We start from the raw sequence: 22,580 nt of genomic DNA, 5'->3' as shown, positions 1-22,580 counted from the left end.
TTAAGAGAGGCCAACGAATTCTCTCGAATTCAAATTATTGATGTTTTTAAAAATTAAATACCTTCGGACTAAAAGCAGATTTTTAGAACTTTCATTAAAAAGATAACATGTCTATAAGTATTGCTAACTTAACTTCATAAAAAACAGAAATCAGTTACGTGTAACTGGACTAGTTTCTAATGGCTTTTTGTTCGAAATATTGTTGATTCTGTCTGTGTTCTGTTTTCCAAAAGTCAAGAAAATAATTTTCTGTCTTTCGAGCTATTTGTAACTTTTCAAGCAATATATGTACTTATGAGCAGAATTTGAAACATTTTTCTCTCTCCTTGATTTTTCTAGAATTTGAAAGCCATTTGTAAGTATTCTTAATTTCTGACAATACAGTAATTTGCATAAGTTCAATAAGAATCTGTTTTGTTTCTATAGAACATAATGAAGGCACTGATTATTTTACCAAGGCTTTGGCTGGAATAACATTTCCAGAGGTGTCCAGACTGCATTAAGGAATTCAGGTTGACTTTATAAGGCCAATAAAAAAGCCCTTTGGAAAACTGGCCAGATACGCATCAGTAACTTTCCTTATCTGTAGTAAGTAATGAAGGTCACTTGCTGACAGGTTCAGGAATGGAAATGTGCTTGGGGACCTCAAGAGAAGAAAAATTTACCCAATGCATACAGGTATCATCCTGTTACAGCACGGATGAAACCTGGGCTCTTAAAGACTTTCAAAAAGTCCAGCCTGAGATTCCTTATAAAAGGTTCCAGCAAAGCCAATTTTAAAGGAGAGAAGAGCCTAGATGGCTAATAATTAATTATTCTTACTGCACTTTATGCAAATAATCAGACCCTGTATATTGAAAGTACAGTTTATTTTGGCAAATAAGTTAATTCTACTATAATTTGCCTTTAGTAAAGAGAGAGATAGGAGAGAGAAAAATAGTTTAAAAGGAGGAAAAAGAGGCTGTGGCCTATCTGTATTAAATCTCAGCCTTGTCTGTACTGTCAACTCGTAAAATGAGATATAACTATTTTACTAAATTGATTAAATGGGACTAAGAGACTAGCCAAAGAATATAAAATTATATATAATAATTATATTTACTTTGAAACCTTAAGACTCAACAAAAGTTACCTATTGGCTACACTGGAAAACTTGTGCAGTATTAAATGTTACCTAGAATTTCTTAGTAAATAATATAACTGTAAACACTGCATTCTACTTTGCTGAATCTGCTGCCAGCAGAAGCCAAGTGTCCCATTTGTCTGAACTTAAAAGAGGCCATTTTCTTTTTTTTTTTTTTGTAGAGACAGAGTCTCACTTTATGGCCCTCGGTAGAGTGTCGTGGCCTCACACAGCTCACAGCAACCTCCAGCTCCTGGGCTTAAGCGATTCTCTTGCCTCAGCCTCCCGAGTAGCTGGGACTACAGGCGCCCGCCACAATGCCCGGCTATTTTTTGGTTGCAGTTTGGCCGGGGCCGGGTTTGAACCCGCCACCCTGGGTATATGGGGCCGGCGCCTTACCGACTGAGCCACAGGCGCCGCCCAGGCCATTTTCACTGTAAGGCTGGCTCTAAGAAGCCAGAAGCCATTTGCTTTCCAGTGAGAGAGACCAGACATAGAAACAGTACACATGGACCAGGTTGCCACAGGGGTTCAAAACACCCATGATTTTTAAAGAAGCGCTGACTCGTGACCTCCAAAAATTCCTGACTGAGGAATCAGAATGTGTGCTATTACAATATGTCAAGGACCTCCTTTCAGAACACCCTACCCAGGAGGGCTGCGCCCGAGGCATGGATTGTCTTTTATGACATCTAGAGGTATGTGGCTATAAAGTGTCTAAGCGGAAGGCCCAGGTCTGCCAGCAGCAAGTACGTTATCTAAGATTTACTTTCCAGCAGGGGTAGAAGTATCTAGGCATGAAATAAAGGCAGATCATTAATCGCCTCCCTACCTCCATGAGCCAAAAGCAGGTTCAGGAATTCTTACGCCCCATTGGCTTTTGTCATCTTTAGATCCCCTACTTTGCCCTCTTAGCTAAGGCCTTGTATGAGGCAACTAAAAGAGGGAGAGCCCTTGGAGTACGAAGGAAAACAAGAACATGCCTTCTCCCAGCTAAAAATGAGGCTGATAGCTGCACCTGCATTAAAACTGCCAGACTTGAACCCAACTATAGCACAAGACTATGGGGAAAGGGCCAAGGAAGGTGAAGGGAGGGGGGAGGTTTTGGTGGAGGGAGGGTAATGGGTGGGGCCCATCTATGGTGCATCTTAGAATGGGTACAGGCGATTGCACTAATGTACACAGCTGATTTAACAATAAAAAATAAAAAACTGCCAGACTTGGCCAAGCCCTTTACTGCATATGTCTCAGAGAAAAATAAAATGGCTGGGGGTGTGTTAATCCAGCTGGTGGGTCCTGGCCAAGGTCTGCACCCTGTTTACGGGCCTTAGCCACTACTGCTCTCCTTGTGCAAGAAGGTAATAAGCTGACTCTGGGCAGGATCTCAGAGTGAAAGTACTGCACTCTGCGGTCAACTTAATGGACATTAAGGGACATTTTTGACTCTCTAATGCAACACTCTGAACCAAGCCACGCACCTTCCAGTCAGTGGAAGAGAGACTAAGCATAACTGTACAGAAGTTATAGATAATGTGTACTCTAACAGACCTGACTTGCGTGACCAGCCCTGGACAGATGCAGACTTGTATGTAGATGGAAGCAGCTGCGTCACAGCGCATGGTGAGTGGTGGGCTGGGTATGCAGTGGTCACCTTAACAGAGACTGTGAAGGCTAAGCCCCTCCCTCAAGGGACATTAACTCAGAAGGATGAGCTAATTGCCTTGACTGGAACCTTAGAACTAAGTCAAGGGAAAAATTTAAATGCTTTTCTGACTCTCCGAGTACACAGGACATTGTACAAGGAGAAGTAACTATTAAATTCTGGGAAAAAAATAAAGACATTAAGTATCAGCAGGAGATAACTTCAGTTGTTAGAGGCAGTATAGAAACCCCAGGAAGTAGCAGTTATGCACTTTTGTGGACATCAAAGAAATGCTTTCACCATCACTAAAGAGAACACTAGGGTTAGTACTGAGGCAAAAAGGGCTCATCTCAGCCCTACAGGGTCACGAGTAGCTCCCCTCATCCCATGGGTTCTGGAGCTCACCCCTATCTACTCCCAGGAGGAAAAGGAATAGTTAGCAGCAGAAAAGAGCCAGGAAACAGAGGATAAATAAAGATGCCAGACGGACGAGTAGCAATCTCCCAGATTCTAGGAGCCACCATAGTGACAGGAGTATTCAATGAAGTTGCTGGGTCAGTACTTCTACATCTCCTACCTGACAGCCCTGGTCAAGACTGCAGTCTACAGTGTATCACCTGCAGCCAGTTCAACGTGTGCCAAGGACCAGCGGTACTCCCAGGAATCCAGTCATATAGAGCAACGCCCTTTGAGGACTTCCAGTCTTTTGTGACTGTACATCTTGTATCTCTAGAAGATCAAGAGGACCAAGTCTAGGTCTAGAATCAGAACCTGGTCCACCTAAAACCAAGGTAGAAAGAACTTTACACCATCATCCTGACATCCAACATGCCCTGCTCCAGCCACATACTGGGAGCTGGCTGGTCAACGCACAGCTGAAGCCTGAGGAAACTCCTCAAAGAACTTGCCTTAATTAAACGTTGGACTTTAAAAAAAGGGTTGTGCACTGCTCTAAGTAAAAAATGCTATTTTTACACTGATCACTCGGGAATAATGAAAGAATCAATGGCCCTTGTGCGGGACAGCTTGCACAAGCGTAAATTAGAAAGAGAAAATAATCAGAGCTAGTATAAGTCTCTCTTGGCTAACAACTCTGATATCAGCCTTGAGTGTAAGCCTTTCAGTTAGAACTGAATTTGCCTTCATCTTTCCCCCAATTATAAACTTACCCAGTTTTGTATTCTTATTTATTTTATTTATTTATTTTATTTTCTCTTTTTTTGAAGCAGAGTCTCACTATGTCACCCTTGAGTAGAGTGCTGTGGCGTCACAGCTGACAGCAACCTCAAACTCTTGGGCTTAAGTGATTCTCTTGCCTCAGCCTCCTGAGTAGCTGGGACTACAGGCGCCGCCACAAAATCCGGCTATTTTTGGTTGCAGTTGTCATTGTTGTTTAGCAGGCCCGGGCTGGGCTTGAACCCTCCAGCCCCTGTGTATGTGGCTGGCACCTTACTTACTAAGCTACGGGCGCTGCCCTTGTTTGTCTTCTTTTTAACTTTTATAGCCTGATTTAGGTGGGAGAAAGAGAGAGAAACAGATCACAGTTAAAGGATTAAGAGTAATAGCTTCAAACTTCTCAAGAGCAATGCTAGAACCCGAAGAACAATGGAGCAATGCTTTAAATTTCAGAGCAAATTATTGCCACACTATAATACCCACCTATGCAAACTAGCAATGAGAGAATTAAAAAGTTATGATGCGGGGGGCGGCCCCATATGCCGAGAGTGGCGGGTTCAAACTCAGCCCCGGCCAAACTGCAACAAAAAAATAGCCGGGCGTTGTGGGGGATGCCTGTAGTCCCAGCTGCTCGGGAGGCTGAGGCAAGACCAAGAGTTAGAGGTTGCTGTGAGCCGTGTGACGCCACGGCACTCTACCCGAGGGCGGTACAGTGAGACTCTGTCTCTACAAAAAAAAAAAAAGTTATGATGCGAAAGTTTTTAAAGAATTGCCGTCTCATGCCTGCGTCCTCAAGAGAGATAATGCAGGGTATACTTCCCCAAACTCAGGAATAAACTAAGAAACAGGATCTGAGACATAGGAAGTCGAGTACAAGGGCATGGGGCAAGAAATTCTCAAGATGGCAGCAGAAAGAAATCTGAGGACAACAGCAACAGTCCAGATTGGAGCAGCGCGCATAGAGACCCTGGAAATAATACTGCTGAGAAAAAAAGAAAATGAAACTGGGACATCACTTCATGTTTGAAAAAATACCAGTAGCCTCGGCGCCTGTGGCTCAAGCTGCTAAGGCGCCAGCCACATACACCTGAGCTGGTGAGTTCGAATCCAGCCAGGGCCTGCCAAACAACAATGACAGCTGAAACCAAAAAACAAAAAAAAATAGCCAGGTGTTGTGGCAGGTGCCTGTAGTCCCAGCTACTTGGGAGGCGGAGGCAGGAGAATCGCTTGAACCCAGGAATTGGAGGTTGTTGTGAGCTGTGATGTCACAGTACTCTACCCAGGGCGACAGCTTGAGGCTCTGTCTCAAAAAGAAAAAAAAGAAAAGAAAAAATACCAGTAGAAGGCTTGGCATCTGTACACAGTGTTTATGGCATCAGCCAAATACAGCGAGGCTGGCAGGTTTGAACCCAGTCCAGGCCAGCTAAGCAACAATGGTAACTGCAACAGAAAAATTGCCTCTGGGTGCTTTGGAGGGTGCCTGTAGTCCCAGCTTCCATTTAAAAAAAAAAAAAAACAGAGCTAAGTAATCCACCTCTACATTACAGCATTATAAAAAAAAAAATTATCCCTTCACCACAGTTTACAATTTAAATGCACCCTGCACAAGGGTGCCTGTTATCTAAACACAACAGGACTGCTGCTGTCCTGCCAAATACTTCCAGTCCCTACACAGGTCCTATTGAAATACTGTGGTCCCAATACTTTTATCAAAATAAAACTTTTTTTTTTTGAGACAGAGTCTCACTATGTCACGCTTAGTAGAGTGCTGTGGCATCACAGCTCACAGCAATCTCAAACTCTTGGGCTTAAGCGGTTCTCTTGCCTCAGCCTCCCAAGTAGCTGGGACTACAGGTATCCGCCACAATGTCCAGCTATTTTTTCGTTACAGTTGTCATTGTTGTTTAGCTGGTCCAGGCTGGGTGGGAACCTGCCAGTCCTGGTGCATGTGGCTGGTGCTGAGCCAAAATAACGCATTTTTTTACTTTTTTTTTTGGCCGGGGCTGGGTTTGAACCCGCCACCTCCGGCATATGGGACCGGCGCCCTACTCCTTGAGCCACAGGCGCCGCCCCAAAATAACGCATTTTAAAGGACAAATCAAAATGCCTGATTCAGTGCCCATAGCACAGTGGTTACAGAGCCAGCCACATACACTGAGGTGGCGAGTTCAAATTGGCTCAGGCCAAATAAACAACTGCAACAAAAATATAGCCAGGGGCAGCATCTGTGGCTCAGTAGGTAGGGCGCTGGTTCCATATACCGAGGGTGGTGGGTACGTCCAGCCCTGGCCAAATTGCAACAAAAAAATAGCTGGGCGTTATGGTAGGTGCCTGTAGTCCCAGCTACTTGGGAGACTGAGGCAAGAGAATCACCTAAGCCCAAGAGCTGGAGGTTGCTGTGAGCTGTGACGCCACAGCACTCTATCGAGGGTGACAAAGTGAGAGTCTGTCACTAAAAAAAAAAAAAAGCCTTGCATTGTGGCAGTTGCCTGTAGTCCCAGCTACTTGGGAGGCTGAGGGCTGAGGCAAGAGAATCACTTAAGTCCAAGAGTTGGAGGTTGCTGTGAGCTGTGACACCACAGCACTTTGTCTCAAAAACAAACAAAAAAAGCCTCAGTAATCACATATGCAATTCAAACTTTCTCTATTTAAATGAGTTTTTTTAATATTTGTCCCCACTAATAAATCTTTATTTACTCAAACTAGAGTAATAAACTATGTAAGTATGTTCCTTGTCCAGGAATTCAAAGGAAAAAATCCAAAATGATTAGTAAGAAAAATGTAGAAATTGGCGGCGCCTGTGGCTCAGTCGGTAAGGCGCCGGCCCCATATACCGAGGGTGGCGGGTTCAAACCTGGCCCCGGCCAAACTGCAACCAAAAAATAGCCGGGCATTGTGGCGGGCGCCTGTAGTCCCAGCTACTCGGGAGGCTGAGGCAAGAGAATCGCTTAAGCCCAGGAGTTGGAGGTTGCTGTGAGCTGTGTGACGCCACGGCACTCTACCCGAGGGCGGTACAGTGAGACTCTGTCTCTACAAAAAAACAAAAAGAAAGAAAGAAAAATGTAGAAATTAACACACCCTTTAAATTAATTTTAAATATTTTTAAGGTTTAAAAAATATTTAAATATTATAATTTATAGTTGGAAAATATTAATGAATGAATACTCTAATGGCAAACAACTGCAAATGCTTCAGCTGCATCTGGGGCAGAGGGGTAGAGATTATCTTCAAAGCACCCCAGCTCTCTTTTTTATTTTTTTTTATTTTTATTGTGAAATCATAGCTGTGTACATTAGCGCAATCAAGGAGTACAATGTGCTGGTTTCATATACAATCTGAAATATTGTCATCAAACTGATCAATGTAGCCTTCGTGGCATTTTCTTAGTCACTGTATGTAGACATTTGTATTTGCACCCCAGCTCTCTTGATGACGGTCAGAGGTACAGCTGATTTGTATTATTGCAACATCCATCAGGTGACATAGGTTGCTTTTCCTTCAGTGCTTTATTTGTTGGAAGAACATCATGCTTGACCTCCAAATTTGGCTGACAGTTTACTGATGAGATTCATAAGCTTTGGGTTCCTCTGGTATTTTGACTTATTTGCTGAATTTGGGGCCATATCCCGGAAGGCCATCATGACTTCTGGATCCTGTGTGGATTCAAGAAGCTCCAGATCACTAAGAATTTCATTTGAGTCCAGGCATTCCTGCCATTCCAGGCATTCCCCATGCGCTCCCCATTGTCCCTGGCTTCTTCCTCCCTCTGGCCTTTCTCATGATCTTCTTGAGCCTTCTTACTTAACCCTTTCTAATTCTTTCTTTGATCTCTTGCTCTTTCCGTTTTCACTCATTCTTTCTCCGATGTTGTTAGTTTTCTGGGCCCTAGGTCGAACTTCTTTCAGCATTACACAAACATCTTCATCAGAATCCAATTTACAGGCAAGGGCAAGATCATGGGTTCTTCTCCCCAAAGGCCCACAAGTCCACTTGTAAGGCTGACCTGAATCAAGATTTCTTTTGTTTTTTGTTTTTCACACAGGAGCCAGTGATCCTTTATTATACAGGGATTTGGCAAAAGGACAGATTAACTTCTGTTAAAGAATTCCCATCAAACATTTCCAGTGATGCATTTCTGACAAAGTTAACATAATAAGATAAAAACTGATACTTACGGAGCTTGCAATGTGTCGGCATCACCAAATATGATGCAAATTCTACTGTGAAACCAGAATCTTCAGTAGGACTTAGAACAGGGTCAGGTTCAAAGAGACTTGCACTGACTGAGTACTCCCATTTCCAGAAGCTCAAACACCTCCTTTCTTATCTCAGGAATGTCCATCATTCTCCTCAACTTTATTTCAATAGCTCTGTCACAGTCTCGGATGGTAGCATTTGGCTTCTGTAATTTGATAAAGACACTGGCCCCTTTGGCATACAGAATAACCAAATGAGGATTCAGCTTGATGGACAAGTCAGTGGCTTTCTGTAGTTCCCCATCATTTAGGGCTTCAACGGCAGCCGCTTTCTTGCCTGATCCATCATCTCCTCGGTTATCTCTGCATTCTCATCTCTCATTTCTTGAAGGATATCAGTGTCTGCTTCAATCACACCTTCATTATCAACTTCTGGATCACTTGCCTCACTTCATGGCTCCTCTGCCTTTATGTTTTCCTCCGTTTTACTATCTTTTCCTCCTTGATATTTTCTTCTGATTTAGCTTTCTGAGTAGCAAGTGGTCCTTTACCCTCATATTCTCCAGTTCTGCCCTAAGGAAGCACATTTCCTTGGGGTGCAGAATGCTTGGATCCTGCATACACATTTTCATGAAGGCCCAAACCTCACTTACTTTGCAGGGGTTTGTGGTCAGGAGGCAGAGCACACGGCTGAGGAGGCTGCAACTCTGTTCCAGGCCCAAGCGCTAGCTCAGGGTGATTGTGTAGAAGGGGGCAGGGTAGACTAGAACCTCCCTACACCAGAGTGGCTTGTCTACTTGTCTATACTGCTGCAGGGGCTCGCCTCCCTGCTTCCACTCTGGCAGCCTTGCCTGCACCCTCCTTCGTGTATGTCCCAGCCAGTGGCATTAGCTAGGAAGACAGCAGGGGAAGGTTTGCTTCTTGTGTGTGCATTGTCCTAAAGAGACCTCTTTTTCAGAACTCTCGCACTTGCAGGAGATGGACCGAGACTGGTAGCATTTTCAGAATCTTTCCATAGTGACGGTGTGTGACCATGCACCAATGCTTCCAATTCCAGCTGCACTGGTTGCCCATTTCCTCCTACCAACATATCAAATGTTTTTCCACTCAGGGTATTTGCACTTATTAGTTCCTATATCCAGAAAGCTCTTCCTTCCTTTTCTCAGAACTGCTGCTTCTTACCTTTCAGGCCTCAGATCAAATGCCACTTCAGAAGAAATGCCTTTTATGACTGCCCTTTTTGAAATAGTATCCCTTCCAATTATTGCATCACCTTCTGTATTATTTCCTTCATAGCCCTTATGAAAACTCGAAATTATTTTGTTTATTATGTCTGCTTATGTTTTAGTTAGGATTAGTTAACTACTGTAAAAGATAATTCCAAAATCTCAATGGCCTAACAAAGTGAAGCTTACTGCTTTCTCTCACCTACACCAATCAGAATAGTAATGGGCCTCTGCTCCATAGTGTCATTCAGGGACCCACGCATCTTCCTTCTTACAATGCAGCCATCTGCATACATGATAGCTAAAATCTCTTGCATATGTGATAGCTAAAATCTCTGTAGAAAAAGAAGAGAAAGAGCATGAAGAAGACACATTTGCTCTTTTACCAACACGGGTCATAATCCAATGGCAAGAACTAGCCCCACTTTAATATAAGATGCTGGGAAATACTGTTAAACTGTATATCCACGGAGAGGTAATAGATTTGGTGAACCTCTGGCCGTCACATTTTGTGGAATATAGTTCCAAGAGTATAGGTGCACTAGGTCTAACAATTAAGTTTGCAAAACTCATCCTAGAAAAAGTGCTGCATACCTCATTGCTGAATATCATGGTGGTCACCTTCGAAGTACTCCCCTTGGGTAGCTATGCACGGAGGACAGCACCTAGTCCACCTTTCAAAGCAATCTTGGAACTCTTTTTCTGGAATGACCATCAGAGCTATCATTGTAGGACATGCAAAAACAATAATAATGAACGCCACTCACCACATGTCAACACAACACAGCTATGAGACACTGATGTACCAAGGTTATGAAAACTTACCAAGTAGTCTGTACAGTGCTGCCAACATAAGCTCACAGTGGCAAGTCCACAAACTTAATTGTCAGGTCTCCTGTGATAATAACTCATCACCCATGTCCACTCCTGCTTCCTCTATCCATCTTCCTGCTGGTTAAAAGTCTTCCATAATTTCTTCCTGTACTTAGCATAAAACCCTAAATCCTTGACATGACCTAGGAAGCCTTTATTGTCCAGCTTCTCTTACCGATTTCCTCTTCTTCACACTCCGAACTCCCACTCTGGCCTTACTTTCAATTCCTCAGATGTGCCGGCCTCCTCTTCATTTCAAAGTCCTACACAGGTTGTCCCCTCTGCTTGGAATACTACCTGTCCTGCTCCCTCTTTTTGCAGCCTGATACTCATCCTTTTAGTCTCAGGGCAAATGTTGTTTCCTCTAAGAAGCCCACTGTGACAAGCAGAATAATGGCCCCCAAGGATGACTGTGTCTGTAATTCCCAGACTCTGTGACTACATTAGTTTACATGGTAAAGGGGAATGAAGATTGCAGATGGGATTAAGGTTGCCAATTGGCTGACCTTCAAGTGGGGCAATTATCCTGCATTATCTTGTGAGCACCACGTAATTATAAGCATCCTTATAAGTGGAAGAGAGAGGCAGAAGAGTCAGAGAAGGTGATGTGACTATAGAGTTAGGTTAGTGATTTAAATTGAGAGCTAAATCTCTATTGCTGACTTTGCAGATGGAAGAGGCCATGAGCCAGAGAATGTGGGCAGTGCCAAGAAGTGTGAAAAGTCAAGGAAGGGGGTTCCCCCCTAGAGTAACCAGGAAAAAACACAGCCCTACTGACACTTCCACTTTAGCCCAGTGTGCCCCATTTTAGACTTCTGACTTCTAGAACTGTAAGAGAATACATCTGTGTTGTTTTAATCCATGGAATTTGTGTACTTTTGTTACAGCAGCCATGGGAAACAGATCCACCCTCCTGACTTGTGACTTCTCATCTCCCTTCCCTGTGAATTGGGTCCACATCTCAGTCTCTCACTACAAACCCTCTGTTCATTTCCCCTTGAAGGCAGGCCCCCACCTGAGCCTTCTGGGCAGGGACCTGGGCCTTCACTTCACCTAGACTCCCCATAAACACTCAGGAATGTGTTGGCTACCCCCATCCCCAAGTTATTTGCAGCTGGTGAATTTGTGGGCTCAATAGTCAGGCAGGAGGGAGAACAAAAATATATAAGTCCATTCTGAAAAGGGTGAGAATATTTTCTCATGCCCAGATGAACCCTCTCCCTCCATAAATACTCAGCCTGTGGATTTGGTGTCCTACTTGTGAGAACTTAAAAATATATTTCTTCTTTATAATTCCCAGTTTTCTTAAAAATAAAATAAATGGTCATTCTTTCTTCGGGGGGTGGAGGTAGAGAGGTAGATGGTAAGAATTAAAGGAAATGAATGAAATAACACAGCACCCTGCCCATAATAAACATTACTATTGTTATTGTTACCATCATCAGGTTTATCAAAATTCTAAGTGACTCTGCCATGTTATATAGAGAAGATCCACTACATTTAGGCAAAAACAATACTGATAAATATTTAAAAGTCCAAAATTAAAGCCTTTACTATTTGAGGGTGCAACATTAGTTTTGTCCCAAGATTTATACTCAGTACTTTCAATTAATTATTTCTGAGCAATACAATTTAGAAAATATAGTCAGGCCTGGCATGGTGGCTCAGCTTGTCTCCCAAAATTTTGTGAGGCTAAGGCAGGGATTGCTTGAGCAAGGAGTTCAAGACCAGCCTGGGAAACATGGCCAAACCCTCTCTCTACAAAAAAAAAAAAAATAATTGTTTTAATTAGTGTACACCCAGCTAGCGGAGGCAGGAAGATCACTAGAGGCCAAGAGTTTCAGGCTGCACTCCAGTCTCTGGGCAACAAAGAAAATCCTGTCTCAAAAAAAAAAATTAATAGAAACCAAAATGACTGCTTACTGATTGCTATGGCTAGTTGTATCTATGGACACTAAGAAAACTGGTCAATATAACATGTTAAAAAAAAAAATCAGTCTGAGCCTTAACTGGAATTGTCTATATTCTCTTTTTGAGCCCACCATTTGGCTAAATATTTAACTTTTTAACTTTCTGGGTTGTCTTCATGTAGCTATTGCCAAAGCAAACCTGGACTTAAGTTTATCAGGAACAAATATTAAAAGGCAAACTGCAAACTCAATAAATGGAATAAATGGTTCTTTCCATGAAAAAGAATTTAGGGAACTGTAAGTGATCTGGGGTGTTAAGAGGCACAAGTATAAAAGGCACTAAACAGGTGGCTCCCGCAGGGTAATTTTAGCCGGTATGTTCCGCAGCGTGTCTCTGAGGAGTGCAAGGAGGTCAGCGTTGGGATTTGCTGCAGAAACGCCCCGGAATGCTTGAGTACATGCAGAGAATAACTGGACACGGCAAAGCCAAAGCCAACACTGTTTTAAGCAACTAGAAAACTGAAAAGTTATACGACTGCATGAAGGCTGTGTTCTTGGTTCTTGGAATTTACCCTAGAAACAGACTTGTCAGGCTCAGTTTTCGCCTCTGATGGAGACTGGACATGACCTCAGCACGAGGACTCAGCACACCCATGACATGATCACCCTGGTCATATTTGAAGGGTCAGGGAAACTGGCTGAGGCCGCAGGCCAGCGATGAAGAAAAGTCTGAGCAGTACTGACCAGGCCAGCGGCATTTATGTGCACGGCTTTCAAACTGGTTAAACTGTAACCCACATTAAGAAACACATTTCGGGCGGCGCCTGTGGCTCAGTGAGTAGGGCGCCGGCCCCATATGCCGAGGGTGGCGGGTTCAAACCCAGCCCCGGCCAAACTGCAACCAAAAAATAGCCGGGCGTTGTGGCGGGCGCCTGTAGTCCCAGCTGCTCCGGAGGCTGAGGCAAGAGAATCGCGTAAGCCCAAGGGTTAAGAGGTTGCTGTGAGCCGTGTGACGCCACGGCACTCTACCCGAGGGCGGTACAGTGTGACTCTGTCTCTACAAAAAAAAAAAAAAAAGAAACACATTTCACACCATGACCCAGCGTGCACACACCCACACACACACACACTACGGAGGCAAACATTTCAGGAAGGCATATTTACCATGTCGAAAATGCACTCTGCTATTTTTTATTCTATTTCATTTTGGGTTCATACTGTTCATAACCCACTGAATTGAAAATCCATAGTTTGGGGGTGGGGCCTTGGTGCGTGCCACACCTTCTGGGGGCAAGACATGATTGCAAGAGGGACTTTACCTGACAAATGCAATCAGTGTAACCTGGCTTATAGTACCCTCAATGAATCCCCAACAATAAAATAATAATAATAATAATAATAAAAGAAAATCCATAGTTTGAAAAATACTGATTAAAAAAGTACAAGCAAACCATCCTTTTTCTGGGCTAGTCGGAAGGAGCTAGTCCTTTCCATGTCAGTGGAGTTAGAGAAGAGTGTGAAGAGGGAAGCTGCCCCTGCCAGACCCAGAGCAACGCCCGGGAAGCCCAGGGTCCTCATCTTATATACTGAAGGCAGCTGCCCTGCCTCCCTCATGGGACTCTAATGAGGATCCAACGAGCCATTCTGTGACAGTGCCAAGGACAGGTGGAGGGCCTTGCATATAAAAGTTGTTGGGTTGAATGGTGCTGGCCCTTTGGTAAGTCATCTTGAAGACTTAAATTGGAAAATTCCTCTCCCAGTGGGTAAATCAAAGGAGAGCTTCTGGGAGGCGCCTGTGGCTCAAAGGAGTAGGGCGCTGGCCCCATATGCCAGAGGTGGCGGGTTCAACCCCAGCCCTGGCCAAAAACTGCAAAAAAAAAACCCCAAAACAAACAATGACAACAACAAAAAAACAAACAAAGGAGAGCATCTAATTTTCTGTAAGATGCAGGCATCTGTGACCTTGACACAGGCTCAGTTGATCATCATGTGTTTGTTTTTGTGTGAGTTTAACTGCTCTCCAAATTGCCATAAAACGGTTGAACAATAAATCCTCAGCAAACAGTGCTTCATTGCTCAAGGGTTCTCCAACTGAGGCACATTTGGGCATGAGAGAATAAGAGATTTCTGAGAAGTGGGAGAATTGCCACTTGTTCCAGAAATGACCTTTTTCTTACACAGTCTATAAAGAAATGTAGGTACCTAAACCTCCAGCTCAAGGGGTCATTCTGGCCATCAGCCTGACAGAATCTTTTTAATACAACGGACAAGATTATCCCCAACATTCATACACATTGTCCTAGGGCTAAGCCGATGCCTGCAATTTCCTGCTTCCAGGCTTCTTATTCCATGAGAAAAATACCACTTTAACTGAGTGTTGTTACTTACAGTTTTCCTAACTGCTAACATTATATATATATAAATAATAGCAAAACATGCCTCATATATTTATAATTCCCTTAAGTAAACTTTTCAGCAAATCACATGTTATTCATTCCACAGTAGGACTCAGTCACTTCAACCATTTCTTTTTTTTTTTTTTGTAGAGACAGTCTCACTGTACCACCCTCGGGTAGAGTGTCGTGGCATCACACAGCTCACAGCAACCTCCAACTCCTGGGCTTAAGCGATTCTCTTGCCTCAGCCTCCCGAGTAGCTGGGACTACAGGCGCCCGCCACAACGCCCAGCTATTTTTTGGTTGCAGTTCAGCCGGGGCCGGGTTTGAATCCGCCACCCTCAGTACATGGGGCCGGCGCCCTACCGACTGAGCCACAGGCGCCACCCTCAACCATTTCTTTTAAAAATCACTTTAGGGGCTCGGCGCCCGTAGCACAGTGCTTATGGCACAGGCCACATGCACCGAGGGTGGCAGGTTTGAACCCAGCCTGGGCCTGCTAAAGCAACAATGACAACTGCAACAACAACAACAAAATAGCTGGGCGTTGTGTTGGGCACCTGTAGTCCCAGCTACTTGGGAGGTGGAGGCAAGAGGATAGCTTGAGCTCAAAGGTTTGAGGTTGCTGTGAGCTATGTCTACCAAGGGTGACATAGTAAGACTCTGCTCAAAAAAAAAAAGTCACTTTATATTTTGTTAAGGAGAGGCATACAGGGGAACCAGTGGCCAGGCTCTGCAGACACTCCAGAAAAGGAATGCTTTCTACTTAAACATGCCTCCTCTTATACTTCCCTGGGCTCCTGTTCACAGTTTTATGCAGTAAGAATATAAACACCTCATACACATATTTAAGCACACTTCATCACTGGTCATGGGAAAGGGAACTATTTTAGAATCGATGCAGTCCTATGTAATGTTGTCAGGGGATGATCTGTGACAATATGGATGAACTTCAAAGGCATTTTGCTAAGTAAATTAAATTAGTCACAGAAGGACAAGAGAATGCCCTGTATACTTTGACACCGTGTCTATTTCCCAGCTTTAATAAAACGTCCTATCTTGCTCTGTAAACACAAATATGGCGTGATGTCAAACTTACAAAGCAGGAAGTAGAATACAGGCTGCCAGAGGGTGGAGGAGGGAGGAAATGGGGCAGTCATTGTTCAATGGATAAAAAGTCACAATTATACAAGATGATTAAACTCTAGATATCTGACGTACAGCAAATTAAAAATTTCTTAAGAGGGTATATTTCATGCTATGTGCTCCTACCACAAAAGAAAAAAAAGGCAAGCAAAGGGGCTCAAGGAAACTTTTGGAAGTGATAGATATGTTTATTACCTTGATTGTGGCAATGATATCAAGGTATGTACATTATGTCTAAACTCATCAAATTGTACATGTTAAATAAGTGCAGTTTTGTTGTGTATCAATTCTATCTCAATAAAACTGTTTAAAAAATAAAAGCACTAAAAAAAAGAAAAGAAAAGAAAAAATAAAAATAAAAGCACTATAGGCGGGGATAGTGGCTCAGGCCTGTAATCCTAGCACTCCGGGAGGCCGAGGTAGGTGGATCCCTTAAGCTCAGGAGTTTGAGACCAGCCTGAGCAACAGCAAGACCCAGTCTCTAAAAAAATAGCCTAGCCAGGCGCTGTGGCAAGCGCTGGTAGTCCCAGCTATTTGGGAGGCTGAGGCAGGAGAATTACTCTAGCCCAAGAGTTTGAGGTTGTTGTGAGCTATGACATCATGGCACGCTACCCCGGGCAACAAAGTAAGACTCTATCTCAAAATAATAATAATAATGATAAAATAAATTTTAAAAAAATATTAAAAATTAAAGCACTGTAAGTGTAAAGAAAAAAGAAAAAGACCCTATGCAGAATCTAATGTGGATATCATGTAAAAAAATTATTAGAGTCATTCACAAGTGATTCGTGAGGGGAAAATATTATTAGGGAATGGTTCTTAGAGAAATGCATAGCCACACACATATTAAACTTCTTCCCAAATGACCAATGTTTTTATGACCTAAAAAGAGCTCATACTCAGCTCGCCCACACAATAGGAGATCTAAATAGAGTGGGCGCTCAACTAATGCTGGTTAACTAACAAATTCCTCCGCAGAAGGGCAGCTCAGGCAGCAGGCTCATGGTGGAACTGATAACAATGCCTGGCAGGGTTTCTCTCCTCATCTTGTCCTTGCCCACAGGTCAAGGCCAGTTCTCCCTTGATGGCTTGAGTCACATGGACATGCATTCCTCTTAGAGTAGACAAATGCCAAACTTGCTCTGTAAACACCACAGAAAGGTTCTGAATTGACAGAGGTCTCTGTATAACCAGGAACCCAGTCCTTAATTCGATTTTCCAACAGCCTGGGGAAAATTCTATAGTTACAGGCACTCACAGTACCACCATCACCCTTTCACCCTACTTACCTAAAAAGGGAGAACTGGACCTTAGCTGGGGTTTATTGATCGAGTCAAGAGAATGCCCTGTATACTTTGACACCGTGTCTATTTCCCAGCTTTAATAAAACGTCCTATCTAAATAAACAGGATGACCCTTTCCCCACATGTGTTTCCCTTAATCAGAGATCCCTGAAAAATTAAAACTATCAGGATGATTTGACAAAGTAGTTAGTGTGTGGTGTTCATTATCCTAAAAAAAAAAAAAAATCTTTTTATTATTCTTAAAAAAAAAAAAAAAAGGCTTTTCCAGTTGTGATGCTCTCTCGTGCAGCACAATGTAAATGCTTTAAAAATGTGAGGCAAATTATAATCAGCAAAGCCAATCAGGAAATTTATAAAAATTCAGCTGAGAATTATGTTCCGCCCTTGTTTTCTGTGAGAATATCCTGAGAACACTATCAGGACGCATCCAGGATGGATGGCTCCAGCTTGACACCTTATGTTTTGCTCTCACCCGCTAACACTTTACCTTAAAATGAATCATCACAGCAAAGGCCAGGCGCGGTGGCTAACACATGTAATCCTAGCGCTCTGGGAAGCTGAAGTGGGTGGATCGCTTGAGCTTAGCAGTTGGAGATCAGCCTGAGCAAGACTGGGAACCCAGCCCTAAAAAAAAATAGCCAGGTGTTGTGGAGGGTGCCTGTAGTCCCAGGTACTCAGGGGGCTGAGGCAGGAGGATCACTTAAGCCCAAGAGGTTGAAGTTACTGTGAACTATGACACCACAGCACTCTACCCTAGGTGACAGAGTGAGACTCTGTCTCAAAAAAAAAAAAAAAGAATCATCACAGCAAACTATCCAGCAAGAACAGGAAGGAAAACTGTCGTGTTTCCACAGCCAGCCACGGAAGGGACATAAAGAGATTCCACTTTTGTCTGACTACTGGAGTTGACAAAGTGAACTTCCTTTAAAGATCCCTATTCACCCAATTTTCTGGCCCAGGAAACTAGGACTGAATTTCTAGTTACCAGTGTGTACCTTAAATCTTGAATCTTGTTTCCTCCTGAGTTTAGCAGAGAACGAAATAGAATCACAAGAGCAAATATGCCCAGAAAAAACCTGATTAAACCTGTGGAGAGTAGTGGGTAAAAATGGAAACATTCCACATTTGACCTTGAATCTTACATGCAGCTGTGTGAAATAAATATTATTTTCTCACTTTTGCCATTTAGTTACTTGTGCTTTCATGCATTTAACTATCACTGATTGAGTACCATGCTGGCTACAAAGGGGAGAAAAATGCCTTTGCCTTTAGAGATTTACAGCCTAACACAAGAGGGGGAAAAAATACCTGGAAATTCCATAATGACCCGAACAGGTTCTTGGAAGGCTTCCTGGGAGAGATGATACTTGAGCTGAACGAGTCTTGACGCATGAAAGTAAGTTCTCCAGTGGAAGAGCTAAATTAAGACAGTGATAGTGGGAATGCGGAGCGCAGGTTCAAGAGAGATTAAGATGCAGAATCCAGCCTACAGTATGCAATATAGCAATATGCTGAACAGGTTTGTAGTCAAGGACCAATAGGCTATACTCTACATCCTGGGGTGTAATAGGCTATACCATGTAACCTGAGGGTGTAATAAGTTATACCATATTACCTGGGGGGTGTAACAGGCTATACCATATAACCTGGGGGTGTAACAGGCTATACATATAACCTGGGGGTGTAACAGGCTATACCATATAACCTGGGGGTGTAACAGTCTATACCATATAACCTTGGGTGTAACAGGCTAATACTATATAACCTGGGAGTGTAACAAGCTACATCATATAACCTGGGGGTGTAACAGGCTATACCATATAACCTGGGGGTGTAACAGGCTATACCATTTAGGTTATGTAAGTACACTCTGTGCTGTTCACACAACAGTGAAATGGCCAAACAACTCAGGTCACAGATCATTAAATGACTCATGACTGTATATGAAAACAAATCATCAAACTCCACTTTAGTATGGTAAATGTTAAAAACTTTTCTATTACCATCTGTTTGGCTGAATGAAGAATATGTATTTTTCTAATTCATAGTGATAGAACACTACCCTAATTGAAGAACTAGTATTTAAATCCATTATTTATAAAGGTGAAACATCTAAGAGCTTACTTATATTTAAAAGTTTTATTTAAAAGGATATTCAGTTTTAATTATTTTCACCTCTCGGATTGTGGCTCAAGAGGGGGGGGAGACAAGATGGCGGACTGAAGCCAGCTTTCAACAAAGGCTCCCGTCCAGAAGGAGAGTTAAGGGACAGGAATTTAGTAAGTATCCTGGTGGACTTGAGCCTCACCAAGAGAGAAGGCTGAAGAACGCACATCAACACCGCTGAGGCAAGTTGTGATCACAAGGACGCAAACAAAAAGCTGAGACTTCAAGCCAGAGTAGAAGTTGCAATAGGATCGGATTGTGGCTCAAGCAGGTATCACAAATTTGTTTGTCTCCTTTTCCTCTTTTATTATTATTATTATTTTTTTTTCTTGAGACAGAGTCTCATTATGTCACCCTTGGTATAGTGCCGTGGCGTCACAGCTCACAGTAACCTCAAACTCTTGGGCTTAAGTGATTCTCTTGCCTCAGCCTCCCAGGTAGCTGGGACTGTAGGTGCCCGCCACAACATGCAGCTACTTTTTTAGTTGTAGTTGTCATTGTTTGGCAGGTCCAGGCAGGATTTGAACCCACCAGCTCCAGTGTAAGTAAGTAGCTGGTACCCTAGCCACTGAGCTATAAGTACCAAGTCTCATCATTTATTATTTTTAAAAAATACAGAATCCACTGAATTTGACCATCTGCTATGGAGATGGAGAGAGAGAAGTCATTGGATTTGGGTTCCTGGCTTGTGGCAAAAGATGTCTGGTGGTGTCACTCATAGAGCAGAGATTATAGGAAAGGGGAAATTTAGAAGTAAAGGTGATGGATCTACGTGAGATGTTCTGGTTCAAGGTGTCTATTTAATTTGAGTGTCTAGGAGTCAATACACTTACATTGGTCTAGGACTCAGGAAGAAAGTATGAGTTAGAAAACAAATGTAGAATATTGAAGTTACACAAGTGGCAGTTGAATCCATGGCTCTGGAGCAGGAGTCCTGGGGCAGTGAGATGACCAACAAGGGAGGAGTCGCCTCAGGAGGACCCAACGTGGAGGGCGTGAGCCAGAGAGCAGGGAGAGGGCAGGGCCTCCAACACATCACGCGCCAAAAGGACTGTGATAGATTGAATGTTTGTTCCCTCTGTCAGATTCATGTGTTGAATTCCTAACCCCCACTGTGATGGTATGAAGAGGTGGGGCCTTTGGGGACACTATAGTTTGAATGTATGTATCCTTCCAAAATTCATATGTAGGAACCTAATATCCAATGTAATAGTGCCAAGGGGTAGGGCCTGTGTGGACATGACAAGGATGTGAATGCTCAGCTCTCACGAAAGGGAGCAGTGACCTTATAAAAGAAGTTGAAGTGAGTGCCCTGGTCTTTTATGTCCTTCCATCCTTTCTACCACATTGCAGACACAGCATTGGTCCTCTCTGGAGGACACAGCAAAAAGATGCCAACTTGGAATCAGAGTGCATGACTTCTCCAGACACCAAATCTGCCTTTGCCTTGATCTTGGACTTTCAGCCTCCAGAACTGTGAGAAATAAATGTTTAAGACACTCAGTGTGTTGGGTGGGGCCTGTGGCTCAGTGAGTAGGGCACCAGCTCTGAAGACCGAGGGCGGCAGGTTTGAACCTGGCCCTGGCCAAACTGCAAGAAAAAAGCAGCCAGGCATTGTGGCAGGCGCCTGTAGTCCCAGCTACTCAGGAGACTGAGGCAAGAGAATTGCCTAAGCCCAGTAACTGGAGGTTGCTGTGAGCTGTGACACCACAGCACTCTACCGAGGGTGACAAAGTGAGACTCTGTCTCTAAAAATAAATAAATAAATAAAGACACTCAGTGTGTGGTCATTTGCTATAGCAGCTGAACTAAGTCAGGACAAGAAAGATAAACTTTGGAAAGAAGGATGTTGCCTTTTCTCCTGACAAGTAAGTGAAAGACAAAAGGAAGAGAAAAGGCAAATTACAGCATCAGAGACACGTGAAGAGGAGATTCCTTAGGACGGTTCACGATGAGGTTAGGAGTTAAATGACAATGTTTCCACAGGAACAAGGAAGAAGTGTGGTAGAGACGAGGGCCAGCCCTGTCACTTAATAAGCCGGGAGATATTGTGCACTGGTGAGCCCTCTGTTTCCATCTTCCTCCAAGAATTGGGACTCCTTTCCCACGAATGCTGCCCCTGCCCTCTCTCCTCTAGCCTTCTCAAAGCCAAGGTGCATCCTGTTGAGCCCTAGGGAACCAAATCTCACCAGTCATAGCATAGAGGGGACAAGGTCTACAACCTGGGTTTCCCACCCCTAATGCACCCTATAGCTCCTGGTGTCTTGGTTGTAATAGGAAGAGCCACCCCAGCTCAGCAGGGCCACGGACACCTGCGGCTGGAACCCAGGGTGTCTGTGAGCAGAGTCAGCCCTGGCACAGGCCCCACCGTTATTGACCTAAGAAGCTGCGGAGGGGCTGGCGTCAGACAGAGGGGCATCGTCCCACACTGCTCTCAGTTTTTCACAGTGTACCCAGCTAGCCCCAGACCTTTATCCTGCAGGTTGTGCCAGGTTCCAGCACAACAGAGACATTTTCCAACCACACAGTCAAAGCAATTGACCTTATTTTGGAGAACTCATAACTACTCTGTTAAAAATTAAACCTCTTGACAATTTTCTTTTCATTTCAGCTATTAAAAAGCCCCAGGTCCAGCAGATCCATTTGGAAGAAATGATTCAAATGATTGATCCACACTCCTATAAAATCCATCTTGGATTTTTCACACCATCAACTCCCTCTTTTTCCTGTTAAATTGAAATTGAGGCCAGAAGCAGGGTACCACACCTGTAATCCTAGCATTCTGGAAGACTGAGGAGGATGGATTGCCTGGGCTCAGGAGTTCAAGACCAGCCTGAGCAAGAGTGAGACGCCATCTCTAAAAAATAGCCAGGTGTGGGCGGCGCCTGTGGCTCAGCGGGTAGGGCGCCGGTCCCATATGCCGGAGATGGCGGGTTCAAACCCAGCCCCGGCCAAAAAAAAAAAAAAAAAAATAGCCAGGTGTTGTGACGGGTGCCTATAGTCCCAGCTACTTGGGAGGCTGAGGCAAGAGGACTGCCTGAGCCCAAAAGCTTGAGGTTTCTGTTAGCTATGACACCATGGCCCTCTACCAAAGGCAACAAAGTGAGACTCTCTCAAAAAAATAATAAACAAATAAATAAATTGAAATTGAAAGTCCAAACCCCATCCTCTAGGAAGCCTCACGAAAGGGTTTGTTCAAAAAGAAACCTAGAGCCTAGATGTCAAGTCTGTTGTGAAGGAATGAATTTGACTCCACAAAAGGTTTTGTTCATTCTATTATGTCATCAATTAACATCAACAATCAACCTATCTTGGTACGTCTCTTGTATCACTTAACTTTATATAAGTTTATATCTCATCTCCCAAGTCTAGTATTGATATCACATCTTTTTTTGTGTGTGTGTGTGTGTGTGTGTGTGTGT

The 22,580-nt window shown here is 43.6% G+C and overlaps 1 pseudogene; it reads right to left on the bottom strand.

Annotated features, from left to right (window-relative positions):
- Positions 1 to 7,465: 7,465 nt before the first annotated feature.
- Positions 7,466 to 9,659, bottom strand: LOC128566457 (putative protein FAM10A4; annotated as a pseudogene).
- Between the last annotated feature and the right edge of the window lie 12,921 nt (positions 9,660 to 22,580).

The sequence above is a fragment of the Nycticebus coucang genome, chromosome 15 (genome assembly GCF_027406575.1).
Source record: "Nycticebus coucang isolate mNycCou1 chromosome 15, mNycCou1.pri, whole genome shotgun sequence".
Lineage (NCBI taxonomy): Eukaryota > Metazoa > Chordata > Mammalia > Primates > Lorisidae > Nycticebus > Nycticebus coucang.
Note: the sequence above shows the minus strand (reverse complement) of the source record. Positions and strands in the feature narration are given on the sequence as shown.